Here is an 18,213-nt window from a genome sequence, read left to right as displayed (position 1 = left end):
TACTCCGTTTGTTAGCATAGTTTAACCTCAGTGCAGAGAGCCATAATATATTTTAAGCCCTCTGCAGAAGCACTTGTGTAGTCCCACTTATATTTGAAAAAAAGTATTACCGTATTTTTCGCACCATAGGGCGCACCGGACCATAGGGCGCACCCAGTTTTTAGGGGGGGGGGAAATCAAGAAAAAAAATCCCCCCCAGCCCCAAAGAGCAGCGTACAGGCTGCGCACAACCTCTCCCTGCCGGAGGGGTTAAGCGCAGCTATGGAGCAAGCCAAGGCAGCGAGCGGGATGGATCCCACTCGCTGTTTTGACTTCCCCTTTAGCCCTGTGCAGCCTCTCCCTCCCGGGAGAGGCTGCGTGGGGCTAAAGACTCCATAGCCCCGTGCAGCCTCTCCTTGCCGGAGGGGTTGCACGCAGCTATGGAGCAAGCCAAAGCAGCAAGCGGGATGGATCCAGCTCGCTGTTTTGGCTTCCCCTTTAGCCCCGTGCAGCCTCTCCTTGCCAGGAGACGCTGCACAGGGCTAAAGAATCCATAGCCCCGTGCAGCCTCTCCTTGCCGGAGGGGTTGCGCGCAGCTATGGAGCAAGCCAAAGCAGCAAGCGGGATGGATCCCGCTCGCTGTTTTGGCTTCCCCTTTAGCCCCGTGCAGCCTCTCCCTCCCGGGAGAGGCTGCATGGGGCTAAAGAATCCATAGCCCCGTGCAGCCTCTCCTTGCCGGGAGACGCTGCGCAGGGCTTTCCTGGCTTTACTGGGAGGTGGGGGGATTCACCCACCTCCTGCAAAACCGGCAGAAGCCGCACAACTCCTTTAAAGAGATTGCGGCTTCTCCTGGCTTTTCTGGGAGGTGGGAGAAGGGACTGATGCAGCCAGTCAGTCCCTTCTCCCTCCTGTGGAAAAGCCCGCAAGAGTGCACGGAGCTTGTGTGCAGCTCTTGGGGACTTTTCCCGCCTGCCTCCCCCCTGCATTTGCTCCATAGGACGCACATGCATTTTCCCTTGCTTTTTAGGAGGGGAAAAGTGCGTCCTATGGTGCGAAAAATACGGTAGATCATAGTACAGTCGACTGCTTACGCAGGGGTTACCGGGGTAGCCGATATAAAGCCACAATTGCCTCTACAGTAGTCAAAACACACTCCTTGCACCTCTAAACATGCTCAAGGTCACTGAACAAACTCCCTGCATCTCCCAGCGCTGTTCCAAGTGATACCCCCATTCTTATTTTTATGTGGTCAAATACATAAAGTTGAATTTGCACAAGTTAAATGCTTGTAAGTTGCAAGGCAACTAGTTAACTAGCTTGTTAACTTGTTTCCCAGCATCTCAGTAGAATCAATATGTATTATTTCTAAAAGAATACATTATTTAGAACACGAAATTATATTACAGTCAGTCCATTGGTCCATCTTCTTCAATATTGATGAAACTGATTGGGTAAGGGGCTTCCAATATTCCGGGATTCTTTCCCAGCCCTACCTGAAGGTGCCAGGAATTGAACCTGGGATATTTTGTATGCAAGGTGTGGGCTGATCCACTGAGATACATAGCCCGTCTCCATAACCTGTGGAAACTCAAAAGAGCCAGAGAGCACATCTTGATACTAAACATCTTACTGCTGAAATCTAGTTGCTGTGCATTTTTCATGAAATGTGGTTTTAGGACAATATGGTCTGAAGAATTCTGATTATGCCCTGTGTTTATGGTATCACATTCTGCTAGCATAATACTTATCTGTGTTGTAGTGACTGCAGGAGAACTTAGTTTCCCTTCCTGTCAGCAGATGAACTTTATTTTGCCCTTGTCCTTTTATCTTGTGTTCCTGTTCCTTCACAGATATTAATTTGAGGGAAAGCGGGTTTAGGGATAGAAAGACAATATAACCACTACACATTTTGAAAAGGGAGCAGAAGGAAAGAATAATCATGTTTGTTGCACATAAGAGCTGATGCAGGTTACCAGTATATATTGTACGGTTGTTAAGATCCTTGGATAGATGTACATGTGCAAATAAGACACAAAGCTACTACAAATAAAAGTGCAAAATTAAAATTACTAATTGTGTGTGTGTTCTTGCAGATTTTTTTTTCTGATTGTAGGAGAGGCAACAGGAAATTATAGGGATAGAACCACTTAAACCGTATAGAAACTATTCATGTATGTTACTACAGTGGCAAGAATATTACCCCAAAATTGAAAAAAGTAGAAGCAAAGGAAGAATGGATACAAAAACTTATTGAATATGTAGAAATGGCAAAATTTACCAGAAAAATAAGAACTCAATATAACAAACTTTTTATAAAAGAATGGAAATGGAGTATTGAATATTTACAGATAAATTGTAAACAGATAAGAACATTGCCAGGATTATAGTAATAACCTGCAGTTTCAGCAGAGTATATATTTAAAGTAGATGAATAAATAAACATGTTAATTAGGATATGCAGAAGACATTAAAAATAAATTTAAGGAACCGCAGAAAAGGGGGAAGGAAGTCAAGTTTTGAAATGTTAACATTATTGTTAAATTAGTGAAATGTATAAACCTGAAAATCATACAATTTTTTTTTAAAAGGCAACGGGAAGCATGGTGCAGATACATACACCACCAGTGCCTATACAGACTTGCAAGTATTTTCCAAGATACGTACCAGAAAAAGAAGGGGTATAAAATTATGCTGATCCTGAATGGACACGCTTTGCGGTTGGTGACATAAATTAGCCATCTGGAAAACATCCCAGGAGAAAACATAGCTTCCCAATTTACCACTGAAATATATTTTCATTTAAAATGATGACAGTATATTCTGGATAAGCATTATGTGTTGTGCATTATATTTGTATAATGTGGTAACATCTGAGGCAGATATGGTTGATTTTGGACTGCTTGGAGCACAATATGACAGCTGAGATCAAATCGGCAATTTTCTTTACTGTTAAGCCTTCTGTAGGGTTACATTAGTTCAATACATTATCCAAACGCCCAGGAATTTTTGCAGTAATATGAATGAATTATCTAGCCACCAGATTAAAGATTCTCAACATAAGAAGCACCTCTTGCAGCAAGTACAGCATCATTCCCTTAACAGTACTGCACTGGAGGCTGTGTTTGTTGACCTTGAATGATCGGTGCCACAAGTTCATGCAGCAACAGCCTTTTTGCTGGCTTCACACTTCCCCAGGGTACTTGCACTGCATCTTTTGGATCCATATGATGTGGTTTGGTTGGCTGGCATCTGTCTTGGGAGACTGGAGGAGTGTGCCTTTGTGGATGAGGTCAAGCTGTTGGAAGGTTGAAGCACCTGCCGTGGCTGTAGAGACCAATGTGGGAAAGAAATGTTTTGTTGCAGCTGGGGCAGATGAAGGCGTCCAGTTGTGCTGCTGCACGTGCACCATGGTGTTTCTTCTCTCTGCGCTCCTCCCAGTGGTCATTTCTCCTCTGGTCACTGCTATGGATGCATGACTGCTTTGATCTGTTTCCTCTGGTGTTGAGATGTTCACCAAAAGCAAGTCTAAAGAGAGATCACTTTGTTGGTAAGCTTCCATCATACTGCTTCTGCTTTGGGCCTTGAGGCATAAGTGTTTCAGTGTTGTAATCTGCCCCCTGGGACCAGAGGAGAAGTGGCAGTGGCAAAAGTCCCAGCTTGATAACAAGCTATAGATTGTTGTGCATGTAAGCCTCCAGGGATGGTTTTTGTAAAGGAAAAAAGCAAATAACAGGCAAAAACCTTCATAGTTTCCTCCTCTCTTTAAATTAAGGGTTAAATCGGATGTATGAAGGTTGCAACACAACATAGTGAGACTTGCTTCCATCTGGAGTACCATTTGGAAGCTGACGAAATCAGAATCTCAAACAATTGTCTGAATAAAACTGAGCAAACAAAATCCTAATGCTAAAAATAAGCAAAAGATCAATGTGTATTTTTCTGTATTCAGATTTTTTTTACCCCTCATTATAGTAATTCTAAAAACAGCCACCTTTCAGGGATATATTCCCAAGGGAGAAAGCTAACCACCATGTTTCATTGTATGTTCCCTGCCATGTTTGTATATTTACCATGGTGTAATCAAAGAACTGTATTTCACAGTCACATCACACACAAAACCAGCCAACAAGCTGATGCAGTAATAGTAGATACTTATAAACTTGTTTCCTTGAACGTGGCCTTTGACAGATGCCACCTACATTTTGTTTTCCAATTTCATTCAGAATTGCCCAATACAAGCTTTACAACAGTCACAGAGTTTCAGTGGGTATAATTTAGCTGCTGTATCTGTAGATGCTGAAACAGCTGTTCACTATATTTTGTAGGGAATTCTATACTGTACTGTACGTTTCCTAGATTCTATCGAGAAGCAAACTAAGGTTCACAAAACATCCCAGTTCTAAATACAGTTATTTGGAAGCAAGTCACGATATGGTCATATTGTTATTAAGACTAACTGAAATGCCACAAAGTCATGAGTAAGCTTTTGAATTTGCAAAATTTATTCAGGCTGAAGGATATTGCCCCCCTGCAATCCATCTTAACAATGTTACAAACTATAGGTTTTCAGGTTTTTACATCATGCCCCACTTTCCTTCCTCCTCTTACGATATTATTATTATTATTATTGTTGTTGTTGTTGTTGTTGTTGTTGTTAATAATAATAATATATTGCCCTTTTCTCTGACTCAAGGTGGCTCAAAATCTATGAAAAACATACAAATAATTTCAATAAAAACAATGGCACCAGCCATTTCATTAAAAGCAGTCAGTTCTCCAAAGCCTGTTGGAACAAGAAAATCTTAATTTGCCAGCCAAAGGACAGCAAGGGAGGGTGGGGAGCCAATCTAGCTTTTCTAAGGAGGGAGTTCCAAAGTCTGGGAGCAGCCACCAAGAAGGCTCTCTCCCACATCCTTTCCAAGCATGCCTGTGAGAGTAGCAGGACTGAGAGAAGGGTGTCGGCTAAAGATATCAAAACCCAGGCAAGTTCGCAGGAGGGAATTTGGTCTTTCAGACAGCTTGGACCTAAGTCGAGTAGGACTTTATAGCATAGGGCTCACACTCTCCCCAGTCACTACTTATGAGCTTAGTAAATATGGCATGAGTCACTAATCCTTTGCGATTGTATATAATGCATAACTTAACATTTAGGGTGCAATCCTAGTATACACTTACATGGGGCTTTCTTCTGAGTAGCAAAACAGCATAGGATTGTGCTGTTACAGTAAAATTTATAATATTGAGGGGATGGTCATTCTTTCCTTTTGATGAGAGATGAAAAACTGTTATAGGGTGCATCTATTTGAAAGGTTTGTCGTCTAAATTTATATATTTTTATGAAATGTATTTCTGTGATAGTCCCTCAAAGCCACAATTATGGAGCAGAACTCTTCTGCTACATGAGTCAGCACAAGCGGACAGAATCTGTTCCAAAGCCACCAATCTTTTGCAGCATATAAATATAAACTCCAGCTGGGGGATGCTGAGGAGATGAAGATCAGTGAAGAAAATACTGAAATGTGAGTCTTTTAACAGGCATTAATTTAAAGGCCTGTTAAAATTTAAAAACCATTCTCATAATGGAAGGGAATGCTTAAGACATGCTTGGAGAAAGAGCAAAATGGCTTAATGAAGGCGATGCTATTTCCCTCAAGATTACTACAAATTGCATCACTGTACCAAGCTACTGTCTGTTAGTGAATGGTTTATTGTAGTGGGTTTCACCCTGCCCTTTAAGGAGTTTCAAAAATATGGGCAAGCTAGTAGACATTTCTAGGAAGAAAACAATAATTATCAGTGCTTTAGTTTCCTAAGTTATTAATTCTAAATAAACTGTTGGGTTTGTGCTATTAGTATGCAGTCGCTGGTTGCCCACAGATCTCCCCTCTCCCAGTTATGTATGGCTAGAAGAGTATGTCTGATCAGGATCCCTGAGGCAAATGGGACACACCCCAGATACAACAAGATCTATGGGGATCTATACCACCTGCTGTGTATAGACTGGTTAATAATGTGTCAGGTGTGTGAAGCAAAGCAAAGTCACTTACCTGTAAAAATAAATCTTTTAATTCTCATATGTAGTTACAAACCTAGCTGCTTCTTCCACCCCACTTCTTTGTCTCTTTGCACTATGATTTCCCCAACCCCTCACATTCAAAGTTGTCAAATAACTATTTTTCACTCCTCAACATGACCTAATGCAGGGGTGAGGAGTCTCTCGTGGATTTCAGTGGGACATATGTCTTAGGAATAGGACTTTCAAGGCTGAAATCCTAAACAAATTTACTAGTTTGGGGACTGTTTATTGGACTGGGGAGAGGGCTACATTCCCTTGTTGGCAAACTTTGGCATGGTGGTGGTGGACATGCCAGTGGTGGGTAGGGCCAGAAGGAAACATGGGCAGAGCAACAAACATGAAGTGTAGCTTTGTACAGTAAGCTAGTTCTTCTGTCTTCCATCCAGGCAAGCAAGAGGTATTATTGGAGTTCAAAAACACATTCTAGTCAAGCAAAAGCATTAAGCTGTCATGGAAAGAGCTGGTGGTGGCCTGAGGAAAGGGCATGTGTCTGGGAAAGGGGTGTGGCATGGGGAGAGCCCCGAGCGGAAGACAGGCTTGGAGTGTTCCCCACCCTGTTCTAAAGACTGCTGAAATACTTGTCCATGCTCAAGTAACCACCTCCTTACTCAATTTCCTCCCTGGCACTTCCTATAATTACAGGATACTTCAGAAATAAACTTTTCCTCTTGCTGCTTGATTGTACCACTCCTCTATTGAATTCCATTATATGTCTTCCTATAATTATCTAAAATGAACCTTAACATGCCATTCCACTCAAAATTACTCAACACTGATGACATATCCTTGAAGATCCTTTATCTGTCTTGGGTGAAAACCAGTGTGAGGTTGCCGTGCAATACATTTCTGTGTTTGGACCTGACTCAAAGGGCTGATACGTTCAAACATTTACACACACACACACACACACACACACACACAGTATCATTTGATGATTGCAACGTTGTGTGGTGTGTATGCAATTGCACCATTTCAGAGTTAGATCGCCCACCATCTCACATTTTGTTGCAATGCTTTTAAACAGAGTCAGTTTATTGTAAGCATCACAAGTGTGCTCAAATCAAATACATGTACAAGGATACCTGAAGGAGGTATACCTGAAGGAAGGTATACCTGAAGGAGCGTCTCCACCCCCATCATTCTGCCCGGACGCTGAGGTCCAGCGCCGAGGGCCTTCTGGCGGTTCCCTCATTGCGAGAAGCAAAGCTACAGGGAACCAGGCAGAGGGCCTTCTCGGTAGTGGCGCCCGCCCTGTGGAATGCCCTTCCAGCAGATGTCAAAGAGAGAAACAACTACCTGACATTCAGAAGACATCTTAAGGCAGCCCTGTTCAGGGAAGTTTTTAACGTGTGATATTTTACTGTATTTTTGGTTTTTATGGAAGCCGCCCAGAGTGGCTGGGGAGGCCCAGCCAGATGGGCGGGGTATAAATAATAAATTATTATTATTATTATTATTATTATAAGGATATTTTACTGTACCACAAAATACTGCCTTGCAGTACATTGCAGACAACCAACCCGATCCACAAGGATACTATGTAATAATTTGATATGCATCATTTATTTACAACATTTATACAGCGCTTTTCATAATGACTTCAAGGCAGTTTACCAAAATGTCAGCATATAAGCTAAACTACCCTACTTAAGTCATACAGCATGACTCACCTTTACAGTTCATCCATTAATTGCTTAGGATTTGCAGACAAATCTTATCTGTGTCCACTCCAGACAAGCTTACTTTAAGAATTAGATAGCAGACATCGAGTTGAAACTTTGCAGGATAACCTGATTATTTTGACCAGATATGCACCAAAAGGGGCCAAGGGATGATAAAACACACACTGGCCGATCTCTTAGGAACAAAGGGACGCAACGCAAAAATAAAAAAAAAAAAACAAAAATAAAAAAATAAAAAAAATAAAAAAATAAAAAAAAAGCAAAGGGGTGCTTGCATGAGAGTTCGATCTGCATCAAGGAACAGGAATCCTGCATGAACTAACGTGCACCACATTCTTCCGAACGTGAGCACACAGCTGCGCGCGCGCGTAGCTTTCACGCGCAGTGATTTCCAGCTGCGTCCTCGCTTGCGGCGGGAAGTTGACGCCTCCCCCTCCGTTTCTTTGCAATGTCCGAGTCCTCCCCTCTCAGGTGGCTGGCAAGCCAGTTGTTTGTCCTCCTCGCGCGCCGAGAGCGGTTTCCCCAAAGCAACCAGATTGCCCTCTGGCGACTCCGCCTCCCAGAGGCTCGCGCGGCTGCTTGCTCCCTAGGCGGACGGCGCCTACCTAGCAAGCCTCGCCTGGGCTTCCGCTTGGAAACGGAGAAATAAACGAGGAACGGCGGCGGCTCCCTCCCCGCGGCGCCGCTCTACCACGCAGCCGCGCCTGAGGAGGCCGGCCAGGCTTCCCCGCTTGTGCCGCAGTGCCGTGCGCTGCCTCTGAGTCCAGCCAGGGGGCGCTGGTTGCCGGCAGCTGAGGCGGCCTCGGAGCGGGCGAGGGAGCCCAGCCAGCCAGGAGAGGAGGCAGCCCTCGCCGTCGGGAACAGGCGGGCAAGCGGGAGGCCGGGAAGGCGCCGCGCTGGCCTTCCTTGAGCTCGGGAAGAGGCCTGCCCGGGAGCCGAAGGGGAGCCTCTCCGACATGCAGGCCCGGCGGCGCTCGCTGCTGCCGCCGCCTCCCGAGGTGAGTAAGCTGCTGGCCGCCTCCCGATTTAGCCGGTTTCCGTCGGCCGCTAAGGCCGGGCATCCTCTCCCAGGCCCCTGTGGGGCGGTGTGAGAAGGGAGCCTCTCTTGGTGGGGGGTGGGGGCCGCCCCACGGCTCCTGAGGAGAGGAAGCTGAGGGAACCTTCCGCCAGGGAGGGTGGCCCAAAAGGGGCGAGAGGCGACATAACTGAGGGTCGGAGCGCGTTCCCCCACAGCACACCTTGGGTCAATTCCGCCGCCCCCCAACCTTAGGGGCGCGAGTTTCCCTCCTTCCTACTAGGGATCATGAAAGCCTCGGGACCTGGAGAATAAAGAGGCAGGCAAGGAGCTTCTTGTCCCGGCTTATCCCTCGCCTTGTTTGTCTGGCTTGTCCTGATGGAGCGGGTTGGGGGGAAGAGAGCCCTGTTCCCTTCATGGCAACCGGGAAGCCTTCGGCGAGGAGTTCCTGGCTTCCCATTTATAGCGCTTCCCACCCCTCTTAATATCTCAGGGGGCGAGCGAGAAGACGTGGCAGCCCCCCGCGCCGCCGCCCCAAACAAACAAGCGAGCAAGCCTTCTCATACCGCTTCTGTTAATTAGTAGATTCCCCTCCCCCATACATCCAGCCCCCCCCCCCGCACCGTAGAGCATATGCATCGCTTTTTCCCAGTCCTTGCTTGTTTTTGCAGTTGTGCATTCTTGCATCCCCTTTCTTTCCTGTCCTGCTGCTTTACAGGCAGCTCCCATTTGTTCGCAGCCCAAGTTTCTCATACTGGATCTGACGGGAATATTGCTGTCAAGGTGTCCTATTTTGTGCCCGAAGTACCTTCCTTTGCTCTGGCGTCGTTTGTTGCAGTCTGTTCACTATTTAAATAATTTGAAACGTGCCATAACTGCCGAACTAGAGCGCTTACCAGGAGGCAAGGTTACTTTTAATTGTGTTTGTTGTTGCGCTCACTTAAGTGATACTCACCTTGGTGATAAAATTCAGGTATTTTTTTAGTTCTGTGGATGTGGGTAAGTAGGTCCAGATGACTGGTTGCAATGGAGGGAATGCATATCTTGTAACATGAATAACTGGTGGGAATTACCTTGATAAGTTTGAATGTTTAGGTATTTTGCATATATGTAAACAAATAGTATTTTCATGTACTGAAATAGAAGTATATATGACAACAGAATATATTTATTAGTATATTTAAACAAGGTGAAGTTCCACATGTAAAATGTCCACAAAACTTGAATGGTCTTGTGGTGTTAGTGCAGATTTTCATATCTGAACCTGCTGCTATTTATTTGTGACTTAAGATGGATGCAAAATTTCAAAGAGCCTGGTAGAGTGAGTAAGGGAAACATGGAGGTTATAACTAAAGGTTATAAGGACAGCAGGTTGATTATTTTTAGCACATAGACATCTAGAAGGATAATATGTTTATTATGTAAAATATCAAAATCTGAATATAGATGCATGAAAGGGGAGTGCTTATTTGGATTGTACTGAAAACTGTTAGGTTGTCTGAGCTTGGCCCAACATAGATAAAACTGCTTTTATTGATCAGCAACACAAAGATGCACATATGTGGTAGTGAATTAATGTTTGTTTCTCTGGTGTGGATTTAATATCACATGCCTTATATCAGTATAATTTAATGGCCAGGATTTACTAAACTAAAAATGTATTTACACTTGATTAAACTTAGTACAGTAGACAAAAAACTTTAGATTTTGATATCTGGTAAATGCTGGCACAATTAAGAGGGTTCTTCAGTGGCCCAGAGGTCCTTTAAAAGTTGCTCAGCTGCATAGAAGCATTTCATTAAAAAAGCAGCCCTCACTTGACCAAAATTTAAAGGGCCCCATAGAGATCTGATTTTTTAAAAGCAACTTTACTTCACTGATAATTGCAGCGTGTCTCATGGCATCAAATCTAGGCTTTGGTTTAGTCTCATGCTTGAAATCTTACTGAAATTTATTTAAAGATTGTGAGTGTCTATGCTGTTTCTTTTTAAAAATGCAAAATATTTAATCCTTCCATAATCCATGCAGCTCTAAATCTAAGCAAATAAAATTTAACATATAACTTAGACAGGCTTTGCATTATTTTAATAAATTAATTCTTAGTGCATAAATAAAGGATGAACTATTCAGAGCAGATGCTTTTCAGCATGTATTCTAGCATTTATGTTCTCATTGTTCTTTTACATTTGAAAATGATAGTGTATATCTAGACCACTGGGCTCCTTAGATGAAAAATGTAAATGGATGCAGAAATATATGCTGAAGTCAACAGGCAAATAATATGCCTTACTAGAGCAGGATTGCTAACAGCTAAGAATTTTTATGCCAACATCTAACTGTTTGGATAAAATATAACTAACAATATTTATTTTGGAATAATATTTCAAAACAGGCTTGCAGGTAAATATTTAGTATTGGAATAGCAGAAACAGTGATAAAATATGTATGTATCCCTGTAGTTGTGAATGGTCCTGTGCGAAGGGTTATGGAAGTACTTTAATCTACTTAAGCTGCGGTCTTAACACACACCTACAAGGAAATAAACCTAATTAAACATAGTGGGATTTATTTTTAGGTAAATATGCATAGAATTGCTTTGTTAGAGCTAGAAGGTTATAACTTGACTGATCTGCTTAATTTTAATAAGAGCATAAGAGCCTGCTGGATGTAGTCTAGCACCCTGTCTCATAGTGGTCAACCAGATGCTCTAATGGAAGCCCATAAGCCATGTTAAAATTCTCAGTTTATACCACCTTTGTATAATCAAAGTTATGGATATTAGGGCGCTATATTATACTTTTTTCATGGTGCTGGTATTAAGGCAGTTTTTAAGCCACCAGCCCAAGCATGCTTAAGTTAGTAGTTTGTGGTTTAAAGTAAAAATAAACAGTTTATTTGTTGTAAATATCCTTATCAAGTGGCTTGAAGACAATTTTTACTCACACAGGAGACCAAGTGGCTATTTACAAGCCCTATACAAAGGTGTTGAAACAAGTCTCTAGTAATTTTGACTTCGTTTTGCTAAATGAAACCTGGGAGTTGATGCAAAGTTTTTTGGAGCATGTGGCCAAGAGTGAAATTGTGGAAACTGATTGAAATGCTCAGTGAACAGTAGTTGCCTAAACCTTTTAATTTATGTAAGAAGATGTGAAAGATGGAAGCAAACAGTGTTTCTCTGCCGATGGAAGGCATTTGTTATAGAACTAGAGGGCTGGCAATTCTTCCTCCCTGCCTTCTCCCCAAAATTTGCTAAGGTTTTGGGGAACCCCTTGGAGCAAATTTCTGGGGGTTTGCAGGAGGGAATTTATTTCCTCCACCAATGAAGCAACACCAACTGAATTGTATTCAAAGTAATACAGTATTTAATTTTCTCCATCATTGTGTGTTTAGAAGGACAATAGGTAGCTATCTTACAGAAGTCAGACCATTGGTCCACCAAGCTTAGTATTGCTGCTAATGGTGTCTCCAGGTAGGGCTGGAAAAGACTCCTGACTGAAACACTGGAGAGCCAATTCCCTAGAGCCAAGCTCTAGCAGCTATGTAGCTTAGGATGCAGGTTTAGCTGCTACTGAAGTAGAGTCATAGGGTGTGATTGATTATGATTACATGTATGTTTATTTTAATTCACAGTAAGTCTCTCTTCAAGATGACCAATCACAATAAGCATATGAGGAAAATAGTTGAGTCATAAGTACTGTGACCTATTTATTTGTTTAAAGTATTTATTTCCTGCCCCTTCATTGTAAAAGCAGTGCTCAGGATATGAAAGAAACAAAACAAAATTGCATATTTTTATGCAAGCAAGATTGGGGAATATCACAGCAGGGTAGCGGGGTCAGTACAATAAAAGTGTGTGGAGTCAGTACAATAAACACATCCGTCCAACAGGCCAAACTTGCCCCAGAACACAAGTGTCTTCACTATGTACTAGACAATTATTTGGGTGAAACAAATCTCCTTTGAGTAAGAACTTTCACAGCTTAGACGTGATCCCAAGAAGGTTGTCTTCCACATCTCAACCAAGAACCTCTCTTCCACTGGTAGAACATAGAGAAGAATCTCTCCTGGAGATGTTAATGAGGAGGACTGCTCTGATTGGAGGAGGCAGTCCTTTAGATTAAATAATAAATCTTTAGATAAAGGTAATTAACAGTAGCTGGAATTGTAAAGAAGTTTGCGTAAGTACGCTTTCCCAACGGAATCTATATTGTATGTTTTTGATTAAACAAAAATAGCTTTTAAGAGCAAGACCCTAATTATATACAGACTTTGCAAGTTCCTGTCAATGGGACTTGCTTACCAGTACTTCAAAGATTCAGTACTGGTAGGTTAAGCCTATTTTGAATAATGGGAAAATAATGGACTTTTGTAGAAAAAAGAATGCTTTGCTCTCAAACTCCTTAAAGGCATCTGGCCTCAGAAGGTTCACCCTTTGTATTCTGTTTGTAGACATCTTTTTAGTAATAGCTGTGGAAATTGAGCTTCATTAAATGACCCATTTAATTTTTTTTAAACCAAACCTTCACTGCCTCCATCTAATTAACTAAGAAGTTGAGTGGAAGGTTTGTTTTAGTTCAGTCTGTCAGCTCCTACAGTGAGATTGTACTGCTACTTTACAAATTATTTTTTAAAAAAACAGAGATTAGTTTATGTGCTGTGGAAAATAAAGCATGTATCCAGAAATGTAATAAAAGGCAGTGTGTGTTTTTGTCTTGGTGCAAATGTTAAGAAAGCTGGTCCATATGTCAGCTTCTTAGTGAGTGTACCTGAGTCAAGTACTCATGCTGCAAATTTTGCATAGTGTGTATGTGGGGGGAGGATAATTCCTGTCTGGTTCACCTCATACAGTTATCTGTCACATTTGTTTCAGTTGAGAGGAACAGCTGGCCTAGAGGTGCTGTTTTTACTTCAACTGGTACTTATAAACTAAAATAGGAGGTCCTATATATTTTTTGTGTTTGCATACTGTTGTGACTTCTTGGATAAGCATTGTTTACTTTTTGTGGTCCATAACTTTCAATTGCTTTAGTGCAGATCTAGGCCAGTACAAAAGAAGAAGGGTTAAATGCATGTCTCAAGCACAATAGCTTTTGTTTTGTCACTGGAGTGGCAGATGGGAAACCAGAATCTCTTACATTCCCGCATACATTGTCTATGGGGGAGAGGCATTTACCATCAGCTGATGATCTTAAAATTAGACTTCATTTGAGTCTGTGCTGCTTGAGTGTTCTGTAATAAAAAGCATGTTTATTGTATCAATGCACTCTTAAAATTTTATACAGATGATTACATTTTGAGCTAATGTATGCTGTAGAATCATCTTCTAAATTGACTGAAATTCATATAAATATATGAAGTAAACCTATGAATTGGTTGTATTTTGCTTTATTGCACAGTATTCAAATACATCAATTTTCTAGATATGTTAAATGTCTCTTCTGGTATATAGCCTTTTTTGTTAGAACATCTGTAACTGTCAGAAACCTCTGTGTTGATCCCCCCCATAATATAGCAAACATAGAAATCCGTAATGTTCCCTGTAAAAGGCAGATCAAAGTACTGTACAAATCTCCTAATAGCTGTGCCTAGCTATGAATGACACTTCCTCGTTATAAGCACTTTCATATTTTCTGATTTCACTTTGCTGTGTCAAAATTTTGCTTTGAACTCACTCCTAGCTGTGTTCACCTAGCTGGCTGTACACTGTTTGGTATACAATTACTATGTAGGATCAGTAGGATGAAAGCTTGTTTAGATGTTTAGTTGTCTTATGTTTGCAGTACTGTTCGCACCAACATTCAAAAATTCATAAGACTGAAGTTAATTATTCTGCATCTCCCAGTCCTTGCATCGCTCCCTGTCCTCCTATTCATTCTGCTATTAAATTGAGAGTGAAGATGGCATAATGATTCTTTTGTGTTGTTTATCTCTTCACCTTGTTGTCATGCTGCCATGCCCTTTTGCTGGATATTCTGCGTCCTTGGTGTACGTTGGCTCATGGGACTATTGGGTCATGAATAATCTTCATGAGAAGAAATGTTTTATGTATATGCCTGCTGCACATTGAAACGCCAAAATAAGCCATTTCCCAGATAGCCTTTTAGTAAAATGTCTACTCACCACAAAATATGCACACTACTCAACTTATCACCACTTTGGCATAACATCCATCACTCATTTTCACTATATAATTGCACTTTGCTCTACTCATGCTTAACTCTGATCTAATTTCTCTCCACCTCTCCACGTTTGGTCTCCGTAATTATTGATCATAGAATTGTAGAGTTGGAAGGGATGACGAGGATCATCTATTCCAACCCCCTGCAATGCAGGAATCTTTTGCCTAACATGGGGCTCAAACCCAGGACCCTGAGAGTTTCATGCTCTACTTACTGAGGAAGGGAGAACAATGTTGAAAGTCTCTATTGATGATGGAACCAGGAATAGGAAAAAGCAACACAAAATACCGTATCTTTCGCCCTATAGGACACACCGGCCCATAGGGCGCACCTAGTTTTTTGGGGGGGAAATAAAGAAAAAAAATTTTATTTCCCCCCCACGCTACTCAGCGCGCCCCAGGCTTCGGGGTGCAGGCTGCTATCCGCAAGCCTGGAGAGCCCGGCGGGAACTCCCACCGGGCTCTCCAGGCTTGCAGATAGCTTTCTGAAGCCTGGAGAGCGAGAGGGGTCGGTGCACACCGACCCCTCTCTCTCTCCAGGCTTCAGCGAAAGCCTGCATTCGCCCCATAGGACGCACACACATTTCCCCTTCATTTTTGGAGGGGAAAAAGTGTGTCCTATAGGGCGAAAAATACGGTATGTTGACCAGGGACTGCATCATAGCATAGGAAAGGTGGAGAGTAGGGCTGGGTGATAAATCAGTATATCATCCCAAACTGTTTTTGAATCCACATTGTGATAACTGTTTTGACCTGGCAATATATCATGAGAGAAATTTGGACAAAAGGATTGGAAACTGATGACTTCCCCATGGGGTGGCTTGGCTGAACCAAGACTTTTCTCTGCAGGAAGGGGAGAATTGCTACTGCTGGGATTAAAATATGTAGTGCAGGGGTAGTCAATCTTTTTATACCTACTGTCCACTAATGCATCTTTCTTGATGGTAAAATTTCCTTACCACCCACCAGTGCTCGATGGAAGGAGGATTCAGCTTGTGCCGTAGAACCCCCTACCGCCCACCTAGAATCCTGAAACGGCCACTAGTGGGCGGTAGGGACCAGATTGACAACCCCTGATGTAGAGGGAAGGGGACTCTCCCAAATCACACGCACACAAGTTTGGAGAGGGGCAGGCCAAACAGTGCACCACCATCTCCCTGCTTTGCTCGCTTGCTCGCCTCCCTCCCCAGCGCCACAGTCCCTTCTCCTTGCACTGAGGGAGGCGGCAGACGTGCATCTTTGCCTCAGAGCTGCTCCCCCACTACCACCCCTGCCGCTCCCATCCCTGCTACTACCTCTTCTCCCATGTCCTCAGTTCTGTGGTCAGCTTTCCCACAAGGTGGGAAAAACCGTGAAGCTAGTCAATGCTTCTCAATTCCTGTTACTCGTCTTCTGCATGTGCGTGTGTGTGCATGCATGCATGTGTTTGTCTGTCTCCCTGTGCTAAGACTCTGAATATAGGGGTGGGGGTTCCCCCTCCAGGGTCTGTCTCTTCTGCTTTCCCCCTCTATTCCACCCCATCCGAAACTGACATGAGGTTTGGCTGCTTCTTCTTCCCCACCTCTCTCTGTCTGGGTAGCAGTTGCCAGGACATTACCCCATTTGCTTCTACATGGTTCCATCCTTATTTCAGGCATTGTTATATATCTGTATATCACAGTATTTAGCTGGTATATCACGATGGTGAAAACCAGATATCCAGCCCTAGGGAAAGAACAGTGTGTAGGAATGAAGTGATTAGGGCCCATTCCCATTGGCATAATTTCTTGTTTTATTGTAGTCAGTGAATACACACAGTGGTTCTGTGGCGTTGAAAATGTATTTTTTGTAGTGTGGTGGGCACATACCCACAGCCTCGTGGTACATCTTCAGGAGAAAAAAAGACTAAGGAGTAAACCCTACACCTATCTGGAATGGAGTCTGTAAGATGATTGAATGATGTTTTGTACACCTCCTTCTGGCAACTCCTGCAGCCATGCTGGTACCAAACATATTGCTCTGCTTTCCTTAGCAAGGCTGAGAGGGGGTCTTGTTGTCTGGGCAGCCTAGGACCTGCCCAGACTTTTGCCCCGGAGAAGTCACTTGGATCTGCCATTTTTTAAATGTCTGCAGGCATCGAAGTATGCCAGTCAAATTGATAGTCCTGTTCTGTATGATTATTTTCCATTAAACATTACACATTTGTATTTATTTGGTTTTGGTATTTAATTTCTCATGTCACTCTATTTATTTGAGTCAGAGAGGAGGGAAGGTACACTAACCAGAGGGACAGTCACCAGGTGGCTTAGTTGAATGCTTCTGTGGAAAGATGTACACCAGGGGTGTCCAAGAGACTGCGATCTACTCCCACTATAAATAAACTGGCAGTGATCTACCCATTGGATTTGACCAGAGCTGTTGAGCTTTTTTGGGGGGAGAGATCAGAGTAGTTGAGCTTTTTTTAGGGAGAGAGGTCAGATCGACCGGTAGATCATGATCGACCAGTTGGACAGGCCTGATGTACACAATCTAGCAACAAGGATACATGGAAGAGCTCAAGTTGCAGCCCTCATGTTTTGCCATCTTCTGCGTACTTGTAGCAAAAACGTATTCCTGGTTATTTCCTTAAGACTATTTCCTCCATACTTTGGTGTTAGTCTCCAGCTAGTCTGGTAAAAAGTTAATCCTATCACAGAAAACTTGGTTTATTATAATAAGAAAGTAATGTTTCCTAATGAAAGTGAGAACCACTATAGATTAGGTGCTATAAGGTGCCCAAATCTTTTATTACCTGAGATGAATAAGTACAAATTTCTATTGTAGGCATAAGCAAGTGTTACCAGTTAAGCTAGTGAGAAAATGGCAAGTCTTTTCAAGTTTGTATCTAGCAACTTATTGTGATGCCTTTGTAGTCTTAGGGCTTGGTTACTCTTCTAAAGTTGCTTTTGACTGTGTTTTGGGAAGCACATTTACACAAGGATGCACGGCCTCATAAAGAAATTATCAGTTCAGGACACTGATAATAAACTAGTTTAAGCCCATCTTACCTCCTGCCTCTTCATGAGATCAGATGTGTGCTGTCTACATCTTATTTGGGAAAGGATAGTTGATAGTTCATCTGTGTAACTTCTGTGGAGATTTGGGAGCATGTGTTGGAGACAGGGAATAGTTGGTATCTTTTTGGTGGGGGGCTTTCTTTGGTGGCCACTTAAATGTAGTGGAGCGAAGGTTATGTTATCAAATTGTTTTTAATAGGTTTCAGAGGGGGGAAATCTTGCCTTAACTTGGATTTCAAGATGAGGCA

The 18,213-nt window shown here is 42.6% G+C and overlaps 1 protein-coding gene and 1 long non-coding RNA gene across 3 annotated transcripts in view; one reads left to right on the top strand and one right to left on the bottom strand.

Annotated features, from left to right (window-relative positions):
* Positions 1-1,800: 1,800 nt before the first annotated feature.
* LOC128415770 (uncharacterized) lies at positions 1,801-7,943 on the bottom strand. Its single transcript, XR_008331055.1, has 2 exons — positions 7,726-7,943; positions 1,801-3,504 (listed from the first exon to the last, which is right to left on the bottom strand). It is a non-coding gene; the product is annotated as an uncharacterized LOC128415770 (long non-coding RNA).
* A 596-nt stretch (positions 7,944-8,539) lies between these two features.
* ZFYVE9 (zinc finger FYVE-type containing 9) overlaps positions 8,540-18,213 on the top strand; it is a 47,559-nt gene continuing 37,885 nt past the window's right edge. For both annotated transcript variants that reach the window (XM_053392445.1, XM_053392444.1), the window contains exon 1: positions 8,540-8,735. The gene's annotated coding sequence lies outside the window, so the exon portion shown is untranslated. The remainder of the gene's footprint in view (positions 8,736-18,213) is intronic.

Source organism: Podarcis raffonei, chromosome 6 (assembly GCF_027172205.1).
Source record: "Podarcis raffonei isolate rPodRaf1 chromosome 6, rPodRaf1.pri, whole genome shotgun sequence".
In the NCBI taxonomy this organism is placed as follows: Eukaryota; Metazoa; Chordata; class Lepidosauria; order Squamata; family Lacertidae; genus Podarcis; species Podarcis raffonei.
Note: the sequence above shows the minus strand (reverse complement) of the source record. Positions and strands in the feature narration are given on the sequence as shown.